Source organism: Crotalus tigris, unplaced genomic scaffold (assembly GCF_016545835.1).
Source record: "Crotalus tigris isolate CLP2741 ecotype Arizona unplaced genomic scaffold, ASM1654583v1 scf7180000023619.200622, whole genome shotgun sequence".
In the NCBI taxonomy this organism is placed as follows: domain Eukaryota; kingdom Metazoa; phylum Chordata; class Lepidosauria; order Squamata; family Viperidae; genus Crotalus; species Crotalus tigris.
The window spans coordinates 189,154-200,622 of NW_024100083.1; positions in this window are offsets into that span (position 1 = coordinate 189,154).

An 11,469-nucleotide genomic window follows, 5' to 3' on the forward strand; every position below is an offset into this window, starting at 1 on the left:
CCATCCCTGAATAACATTTTCAAGATTTGAAAGCATTCAAGAAAAGGAAGCATTTCGGCCACAGTCATACCACTGAATAGTTTTTTTAAAAATAAAATATAAATAACTTTAGATGTAAAAGCAGGTCTAGCATATTGATACTTGTTGACTGCAAAAAAAGTTCTCAAAATTCATTTTTAATGTCTGCAGTTTGCAAAGGTTATCACAGAGCAGTGTTGAAAGGCCCAGTTACAATCCCTGGGACCTAAACAGAGCAATGTCACTTTTCAACGTCATTTTCTTTGAAGGTGTTTTGTAGCATTTACTTGTACATCTTCTTTTACACCCCTGTTTACTATATAACAGGATTAGCCAATAAATTATTCCCTAACAGAACAATAAACAATAAAATAGAACAATTTGCCTCCAGATGTTGTGAACGCTCCAACACTGTAAGTTTTTAAGAAGAGATTGGAGAACCATTTGTCTGAAATGTAAGGTGACCAACCGTCCTCCTTTAGGGAGGACAGTCCTCCTTTTGTAAATTCTGTCCTCCCTCGGAAAGTGTCCTCCTACATGTCCTCCTTTTCGATATTTGAAGACTAACTAATCTGCAGGGCTTTTTTTTTCTCTCACAGAACGCTCAGAACGGCGTTCCAGCACCTTTTCTTTTGATGTTTCTTTTTCAACTTTTGCATGAGCTGTATTACTCCCCTTATTGGCTTTCAAAAGCCAATAGAAATTGCTGCTGAGTGCAATTTTATTTACAATATTTTTTCTTCAATTTATTTGTGTCCTTCTTTTCATTGTAAAAATGTTGGTCACCTTATGAAATGGTACAGGTAATCCTTGAGTTGCAAGCATTCCCTTAGTGAATGTTCAAAGTCACGCGATAAACACCCCCTAGTGCTTACGAGCAAATCCCAAAATTACGAATGTTGCCACACCATAGCAGCCGTTCATCCTTACAAGTGACCGCAGTGGCACTGCAACATTCACCCTGGTTATTCTCTTCCTCCCCCCCCCCGGGTCTCCCTAGGCACTAGGCCTTCAATACTCACCCTGCAAAGATCGAGATCCTTCACTTTCTTGGCTGCTCCAGGCCTTCGGTGCGTTCACAGAGAATGGAGGCCTAAATGCAAGATCACATGAGATCAATGGTGCAAGATCTCATGCTACTGATCTCACGTGATCTCAAGCTACTTTAGGCCTCTGTTCTCTGCAACAGAGAATGGAACTAAAGCTGGGGGATGCTTCTGCGTGCCTCTGGAGGCTGGATCCAGCCTCCAGAGGGCCATGGAAGCATCCCCCGGCCTTAGATCTAGGCAGCAGCAGCCTGGAAAAGGCCTCCAATGCCCAAATCGGGCCTCCAGAGGCATACAAAAGTGTCCCCTGGCCTCATTTTCGGGTGGCAGCCGTCTGGAAAAGGCCTCTGACACCCGGATCTGGCCTCCAGAGGCACACAGAAGCATTCCCCAGCCTCTGATCTGGGCAGCAGCAGGAACTGCAGCAGAGAGGAGATGGATCTTTTCAAAGTGAGTCCAGCGCAGCATGAAGGAAGGGAGAAGCATGAGGTATATTAGTGGGTTGGGGAGGCCTTAGGGGCCTATTCCATCACTAGGTCTTCCATGAGATACCTCATGTTAACAAGCCGCACAGGTCTTAACGAGCAGGGAGTGATCTTGTTTGAGGTATGAGATTCACTCCCACGAATTTTCGAGTTACGAATGGAATGGGCAGACTCCATTACATGCGTAACTCAAGGACTAGGGTCCCTTCAAATTCTGTTATTTTATTCTATTCAAATATCATAAAGTCCCCAGATTTGAGGTTGAGCTTTTCAAGATAAACATAGAAGTTACCAGCAATGAGTAGTTAAGAATTACATATGCTTAGTGTCTGCAATCAGTAAAAAAAACCTCTGCCAAGTAAATAACATATTTATACAAATACTAAAAGAATAAATTATTATGAATTACATAATTAGCAGTATAATTAATTATTGTATGTCATTTATAAGGATACATGAAATTTATAATTATTGTATGTCATTTATAAAGATACATGAAATTTCATTAGACTGACAAATTTCCATGGTTGAAATTATCAGAATTACTAGAAAATTCCAGATCATCCCCATGTATTTTCAATTACTTTATAAGGGTAGAAAATATCAATCATTTAAAGAAAATATGGTATAGTCCAGCCCCCTTCTTGAGCAGGGGGCTGCACTAGAAGACCTCCAAGGTCCCTTCCAGCTCTATTCTATAAGACATTTATTGAAACAAATCAATCACTTTATTCATAGCCAGGTACTACTTCTGATTGATGAGCTTATTCATTAAAGTGTCAAAAAGATATTTGTGTAGTAAAATACCTTGCTGTTAATAATCTATTAAAAGGATTAAGCCCTGTTTGTTCTGAGAAATCTCTTAGAAAATGGGCAGTGCTGGCTGGAGACAATGACAATTTAATTTCATGTGTCTGGAGAACTACAGGGTGGGGACCCTGTCTAAAACAACACTTTTATCTTTATTAAAGGTGAACGCATAATACTTACAGAAATTGGTTTCTAAACTATATTTCACCACTTTCCAAAAAAAATTCAAAAGCTGAGGATTAGTATTTATTAGATTAGTATAAACCAGTGCTTTTCATACCTGTTAACTTTAAGATGTATGGACTTCCAGAATTCTCCATACTGGCTGGGGAATTTTGGGAGTTGAAGTCCACACATCTTAAAGTTGCCAAAGTAGGAATGATTATATGGTTCCATTAAGAATTTGACTTTTCCTTTACCTACTCAGCCATTCTTGAATAGATCATCATTTAACAGATATTCATCAGTTGGTGATGTCACCCAGTAGGTAATATCTTTCAGTAGGTCATCATTATCCAAAGAAAAAAGGAATCCTATTGGATTTTCTTAGTCCTCGTCAAGATCAAACTGAAATGTCAGATGGTTAATACCACATCCACAAGATTAACAAGCAACTTTATCCAAAGGCTCGGCTAATCATTTTAACTCATTGAAACAAAGCTGAAAAACTTAAGATTTCTATAAAATAAATTGTGTGATTAAAGAGAGAATTGTTTGGGGTTACCGTCCAGTCCCAGGTTATAATTCTGGGTACTTCATAGAAATCATACTTAATATTACATTCTCCTTCCCAATTATCCTCTCTGAATTATAATAGTTCAGATCAGCAGGCCCAAGATTCAGACAAGATCTTGGAGCAAGGGACAGGGTTGAGGGCCTGGCATAGTAGGCAACCTGGGCAGTGATAGTCTATCAGTAGCCTGCTTGCTGATGGAGTAGCATGCTTGTATGGCTCCTGCACTCCTTGGCCTGCTTCTACCATGGAGCCAAAGGGGGAGGGGTGTCTTTTCAAACTAAGTTTGCCAATCCTTATTCTATATCCCAGAAGTAGAGTCCTTTACAAGTAGAGTCATTTACAATACACTGTAAAGTGCTATATTCACAAAAGTTTGGGAAACCTTTAGAAATTTACCCATTTTGCAGGAATAACCATAGTTGGAAATCTGCTCCATTTCAGCTATAAATGCATGGGTTTTTTCTCTTCTTCTCTAGAGAGCCAGAAGCATCAAACTTTCTTTGATATGATGTCCTAAATAAGTGGAACTAATTCAATATGTTTCCTGTTGCAGGGAGACAAACAACTTTTCTTTGCTTATTGGAAGAAAACACAGACTATCCAGGACTGCCTTTACTGATTTGCTCAGTCTCTCTCATTCCTGCTAGCAGGAACTCAGAGCAATCAAATCATTCCCATGAAGTTGAGTAATAAATTTCCTTCCTTCCTTCCTTCCTTCCTTCCTTCCTTCCTTCCTTCCTTCCTTCCTTCCTTCCTTCCTTCCTTCCTTCCTTCCTTCCTTCCTTCCTTCCTGATCTTTATTTACAGCAGCCACAGGGTAAGCTTTGATGATCTGTGTGAAAATGTATGAATGCAAATATTTATTAGAGTCACTTGAATGTGATTAAAAGTTTTTGCAATGCTCTGGCTCCCTTCCCTAAACCTATGCCTACTAGGTCTGTGTTAAGTTATTTAAGTTTCATCTGATAACATTAATTAAAGGAAACAAAAAGCACAATGAACACAAACTAGTCTCTTCTGTTCAGGGAAAAGCCGTTCTTCCAGGCCTGTTTAGAGCTTCCTCCCTGAACTACATACAGGCTTCTGTCCAGAAGTGTCTCCTCCCTGTTATGAAACATGGTAACTGACAGATTTGCATGGAAAGCAAATCCAAATGAAGCAGTTATTAGTTGGCCACTAAGTGACTTTCTGGCAAGATCCCATGCTTGTTGCCCAGGGAGCAAAAATGACAAGCTTCCTCTAAAAACAAAACAAAAGAAAAGAAACAGGGCCTCCAATTGGAATCCCAACCCATACCTAAAGTACTGCCCTCCTTCACTCCTACCCCTTTTGATATTCTGATGCAAATGTATCATAGAAGGACAGCTGTTTTACTCTATGGTAGTGTTTCTCAATTTGGTCGACTTTAAGGTGTGTGGATTTCAACTTCCAGAATTCTCCATGCTGGCTGGAGAATTCTGGAAGTTGAAGTCATACATCTTAAAATTAGGACAATTAAGAAACATTCGCGTATGGTGACCTAAAATCAGAAGTTTAATAATACAATTTCCAACAATTTTTTTTAAGGTATAAGCATTCAAGAGCTGCACTGAATGGATGGACTGATGTAGGATTTAAATCTCAACAAAGGCAATGAGGTTTTTTTTTATCACATTACAATTATTAACTGGAAATCTTCCTCACATGTAAAAACATTTGCATAAATAGATAATAAATGATGGGTAAGATGCAAAACAAAGCGAACAAAACAAAGTAGCCCATATTCTAAGGGCAGTTAGTACCAAAATCAGATAAGTAGGAATTTGTGCCATTATTTGAAAGATCATTTGAAGACCAAGGATTGTAAAAGCTGCAGCATACAAGCTGTTAAAGCTTTCTTCTCTCCCATCATTTCTCCATTTCAAATTATCCTCCAAATAGCTTGTTTGCTATTTCTATAATGTATGCATCTGTTAATGACTGAAGACTGAAATGGGTTAAATTTCCCCATACTTTCCCAAATCTATTCATCATTGGAAGTTGTTCAGGATAAAGGTCTTGGGATTACGGTGAACAGTTATATGGATGTTTCAGCTCATTACAAAATGCGGGGTATGTGTGTGCGCAGAGGGGGCTCTTTTTGGAATAATCTCTCAGGAGCCCTGTGACTACTTGCATGTGCTGAAAAGACATTTTCAGCTTCTTCCAAGCCTCTGGAATGACTGAGATTAAATATCATGGCCTTATCTATGGAGGACTCCTGAGAGGAACAAGACAGGTCAAGTGATCCCAACGAACCATTTGCATCAGGTGAACAAGACTTCAGCATAATACCTGAGCTAGAATCATTCCCCATTAGTCTGATATCAGATTAAAAATGTAGCCATGCAGCCTAGGTGAACATACTGGAAGGGAGAACATCTTGGGAATGAAGGTCTACTCAACAGCCAATATTGTGTTTGGAGGTTATACAACCAAATCAGGCCTAAAGAGCAGAGCTGAGCTACTGAAAGCAAATCAATAACTAAATAATCCTACCAGGATCAATAAGTTCTGATTGACTAGGAACTACAGTAGTGTGAACTACAGCCTCTTGTAAAGTTGTTCTGCAGTTCTATGTTTCCTGGATGTTGACTTTTCATTCTCCTCATCATCACTCCTTTCTACCTTGATATGTCTACTGACTTTTACTCTCTATACTCTTTGATATAGCTCTCTATGAAACATCCCTTTTTGGAATTAAATTCGGGATATCACAACTATGACTTGCCATTCCTATCTGTACCTAGGAAAGGAGAATGCAGTTTATAGACAGTGGAGCCATTAGTAATTTCTGGTAATTGGCAAAAGCTAAGTGATGCAATCATAATGGAGAAGCAAAGATACTTCAGAATGAAGACAACTGGCTTTATCTTAAATACCTTGTGCCTTTTAAATACCCATTTCGCTAGAGGAGAAAATAGAACAGAACAACTAATTTATTAATACAGGGTACCTTGACATGCAACTGCTCTGAAACTCATCAAAGTTGATACTCAATGCATTTTGACATGAAAATTTGTCCCAGTACTCATCATTTATTTGGTACTCACGCACAAGCTAGAACTGGTCAGTGTCTGTTGCCTTGTGACTTATTACATTATTCCTTATGGGAAAAATATCTTTGGTACTCATCATTTTTGGTACTCATCATGCTTCTGGGAACCAATTAACAATGAGTACCAAAGTATCACTTTAATGTAACAACAAATCACTTTCAACAATCTTCAAATTTCTTGTCACACTCTAGCTAATTTGTTTCAACTCCTTAATGTGTGAGCAATCATGGCCTCAGGAGGAACAGATGTTTATGTTTAACTCTAGTAAATCTGGGAGTGACATATATATATATATATATATATATATATATATATATATATATATATATATAATTCTATGGATCACATTCCTTCACAGAAGCAACATGTGTATGTACATCACATTCATATTAAATGACTGTATTTTCAAAAATAGTTGTTTGGATAAAAATGACTTTTTTCTGTTTCATATGATACATTGACCATATCTATGGATATTTTAAAGATCTTTGTAAAAAATATAATAAATGAAGTATTATGCATTATGCTTTAAATAGGGATTTGAAGAACAACCAAATCATACCACAATAAGGGGCGAACTATCTGAGCAGAAGCTGAAAGATACTATTGGGACTGGTAATAGTACTTAAAATTATGAAAATAGAAGGGAAAAAAGGACATAGCTTTGAAATGATGACTGTAATTGGCTATTATACGCAGGAATGAATGAAGTTTAAATTCTTTCACATGTGTCTGCATGTGAAAGTTGTCCGAGAACTGTTGATGTAATTTCTATCACGTTTCAAAGTAGCTTTCCTATCACTGGGCATTAAGCAGATAATAAGTTTTTCCACAATGTTCCTAGCAATGTCTATATCAACAATCTGAAAAATACTGATTCCTAGTAAATGGCTTGAAATACAAGGACTTTACTCATTAAGAAATTGGTTGATGTACGGGCAACATGAGTTAATTCCACACAAGTTTCAAGTAGCTATTTTTTAGTTTATTGCTACTCTACAATCTAAACTGACTTGATCAGAGGAAAAGTATTGTAATGAAGACACATAAGGCTGGTAGCCTTAGCAATGGATATACACCCCAGGCTAAAATGCAATAAAACAATTTTGAGCTTCAGAGATACCCAGGGGGTGGGATGGGGGAGACTATATTTCTTATTGACTTAGTACAGTACAGAATACCCCAAGCATAATGGGAGCACTGTCAAAATTCACTGACTTTGCTCCTTGTTTATCTGAGCAATCCCATAGCAGGTAACTGCTTGACAACAAAAATCTAAGAATTGCTCTGACTTTTTGTTCAGTCTGTGGAGATTCTCAGTCATCCAGGTCATAATTGTCCCAAAGATGCTTTTTTCACAAGGCAACTGGACTTTCCTCTTTTTCTTTGAAGATGTTTTGCTTCTCATCCAAGAAACTTCTTTAGCTCTGACTGGATGGTGGGGAATGGAAGGATCTTTATACTCCTTGCAGACAGCTGGTCATTTGCATTCTTTTAGAGAATCATTGAGGCAGGAATATCAGAAAAGCTCAGAGGGATCTGCAACCAACACAGCATATGTGCACACTTCAAACCCAAGAATACAGTAAGGCAGAAGCATGTCACCATAAGGATAAAACACCCAGACACAAACTGAGCAACGTGGTATATGCAGTACAATGCAGTAAGTCATGTGCAGATCTGTACATTAACAAAACAAAACAACCACTTCATAAATGCTTGGCACAACATAGGAGAACAAACACATCAGGATAAGATTCAATAGTTCATCTGCATTTAAAAGACAAAGGCCACTCTTTCGGAGACAGCAAACTCCACATTTTGAACAGAGGACCATTGGTTTGAAAGAGGGGTCAAAGAGGCCATCTATGTCAAAACTGAACATCCCTCTCTCAACAGAGAGGGAGGATTATGACATCATCTGTCTCCAGTCTACAACACAGTCCTTTCAACAGTTCCAAGAAGGTTCCACACCCATTTGCAATACTCAGGTGACACCTATGACACAGATAAACCTCCAGGTGGCCTCAACAACTCTCTAAAACAGACATGTCAAACTCGCAATGTCACATGACATCACGAGACGTATCGGGACTGTTTTGACATTGCCGGAAATGGGGTGGGCGCGGCTTCCGTGTGATGCGTCTGGCCCGTGGGCCGGTAATCTGACACCCCTGCTCTAAAAGAATGCAAATGACCAGCTGTCTGCAAGGAGTATAAAAATCCTTCAATTCCCCACCATCCAGTCAGAGATGAAGACAAGAAAGTCCAGTTGCCTTATGAAAAAAGGGTTTTTGTTCAGTCCTAAAGCCAATGAAATTATTTGATATAATACACAGAGGGAAAAAGTAGGATGTAATATAAATTTATCCTTTTAAAGGCATAGTATTTCAAAATTTTGGAACCTCTACTTTAGAAGATTTGGGAGTACAAACCCTAAGTTTTGAACTAGCCCTCAAGGTAGAAAAGGTTTCAGCTCTGAGCCCTTTCTTAGTTATGTCTCTGGTCAGCTGCATTCTTTTTATTTTATTTGTTTATTAAATTTGTTTGTTGCCCATCTCACATGAGGCAACTCCAGGTGGCTTACAATGTTAAAAGCAGTAAAAGTATACATACACACATATATACATATGTGTGTTTATGCATAGATACACATACAATAAAAATATAAATTATGATTAAAAGATGGGAAAGGAGGGAGCAGGATGCACGGGGGGGGGAGTGGGATCTATTATTGGTTCATCAACCAGCTACAGCATGATACTCCCCTATTGGCAAAGCCAGGTCTTCACGGCTCTTACAAAAGGTCAGGAGGGTGGGTAAGATCTCACCCCGGGGGCAATGTGTTTCCTAAGGGCCAGTGCCACAGCAGAGCAGACTCTTCCTGGACCCCACCAGCTGGAATTGCTTGATCAATGGAATCCACAGCATTCCTCTTCTACCAGCTTGGTAGGCTTGTCCCATTGGGGTGAGACAGTTCCCCAAATAACCTGGACCCATTGCGTGCAGGCCTTTAAAGGTAATAACCAACACCTTGAATTGCCCCAAAAGCAAACCAGCAGACAGTGCAGCTCACGGAGCAGCCTTTCTTCAGTTGTCATATTAACTGTCAAATAATGAAAGGTAAAATATGAATATAATGGAATATAAACTGTTAAAAATGACATTGAGAAGCAATATTTAAAGTAACCTACACTTTCCATAACAGATACAGGAGGGAAAATCTATGATCACTTTGCAAAATGTTTTCAGATACATCACTCATATTTGTTCTGAGATGCCTTGCAGCCTATGTTCCAGCAGTAATATTTGAGTATCAAAAAGTTGCATCCCAATGCCTCTTGGTATGAACCTTATTTTACTGTCTTATTTCTTAAATGTAAAGCCAGTTAGAAAAACTTACATTAGTTGGCTGCAGATAATATTTGCCTTACTTTAATGTTGCTTGAAAACAAAATAAAACATCCCTTTTGTTATGTCCCGAGCCTTTGCAAACGGCTCGGGCGTTTGCAGGCAGTCCCGGGCAGGTGCAAAGCTGCCCGGGACCAGACAGGCTGTCGCCAGCGCCGTGCGCATGCGCGGGTGCTGGCGCGGGAAAAGTAACCCATTTACCCGGGAGTTGCCTATATAAGAGGCTGCGAGGCGTTTGGGCGAGGCTGAAGCCATCTTCCTGTAAGCTGAACGCTGAATAAAAGAAACTGAGAACTCCAGCTGCTTCTCGTGTCTGTTTTCCCGCCACGGACTCAACACTGGCGACGAAGGTGGGATGCCTTGCACTACCTGGAAAGGAAGAAGTGTAAGCTTACCCAAGGAGTCCTGAGCGGCGAAAGAGGAACGGCGTCGACTCGGCAGCTGCCCGCCAATCCGGTGCGCATTCGGGGGTAGGCTGGCTGATAGACCCGTCTCCTGAAGATCCGAAGATGGCGAAAATCGGAAGGCTTTCGGAATTCGACGTCTCACATCCAGAGCGGTGGGAGTCCTACGTATCCAGAATGGAGAACTACTTCAAGGCAAACCAAGTGAGGGAAGATAGCTTGAAGGCGGCCACCCTACTTTGCGTTTGCGGCCAAGACGCCTTCGAAATCGCAGAAAACATTGCAGCACCTGTCCCAGTAGAATCTGTAAGCTACGCAGACCTGAAGAAGCTGCTGAAGGAGCACTTCCACCCCAAGGTGTCCGTTATCTCATGGCGCCACATCTTCGAACAGAGGGATCAACGGTCCGGTAAGTCAGCCAAGGAATACATCGCCGCGTTACGGAAGGCCGCCAAGCCCTGCGAGTTCAAGGACCTCGAGGAACGACTGAGGGACCGATTCGTGTGCGGGTTAAGGCATCGAGAGCTACAAAAGAGACTTTTCGCAAAGGAAGAATTATCCTTCCAAGACGCCTTAAGGGAAGTCACCGCAGAAGAAGCAGCAGGCGGCGCCGTCAAAAACATGTGGCCGATCAGAAACAGTGCAGAGGGTGCGTCCGTGCACCAGGAAGACGTCCGACGAAACTCCGAGGAGGATCCGGACGAGGAAGTCGACCGTCTACACCCCGCGAAGGAAGAGAACCAGAAGGGAAGCTCTTCGGCTCCGCTCAAGTGCATCGGCTGTGGAGGTCGCCACAGGAGAACCGACTGCAAGTTCCGCTCCGCTACCTGCCGGGCATGCGGTAAACAAGAGCACATTGCAGCTGTGTGCCTGGGCCGACGAAAGGCACAACCCCAAGAAGAACGCCTGAAGGGTACCAGATCCCCAGCCAGAATAGGGTAGGTTTTTGCGCTTCGCGAAGAAGCATCTGTAGAACAGGCACACACAAGCCCATGAAGAAAAAGCTGTCACTCAACGTGAAGCTACAATGGGTTCCATTATCTATGGAACTAGACACAGGGTCTGCCCTGTCCATCATTTCATTGCATACATTTAGGAAGATTTGTTCCAGAAGTGGGTCTAAGGCCAAGTTAAGGCCTTCTGATATTGTATTAACAGATTTTCAGAACTCAAGAGTGTGTGTTAAGGGGGAGGCCACCCTTAACGTGCAATACAAGAGTTTTGAAGGTCCACTAGACTTATTAGTAGTAGGGGGTGAACGAACGAGTCTCATAGGACTCGATTGGTTTGAGGCCCTGGGGATACACGTCACAGGACTCAACAGCTTACAAACACTCGACCTACAGGAAGTCTGCAAGGAATTTGCAGATGTTTTCAGCCCCCAGCTGGGCACATTCAAAGGACCACCTGTGTCCTTAAAGCTATACCCCACTGTCACTCCCATTAGGATTAAAGCAAGAAGGGTCCCTTTTGCTTTAAAAA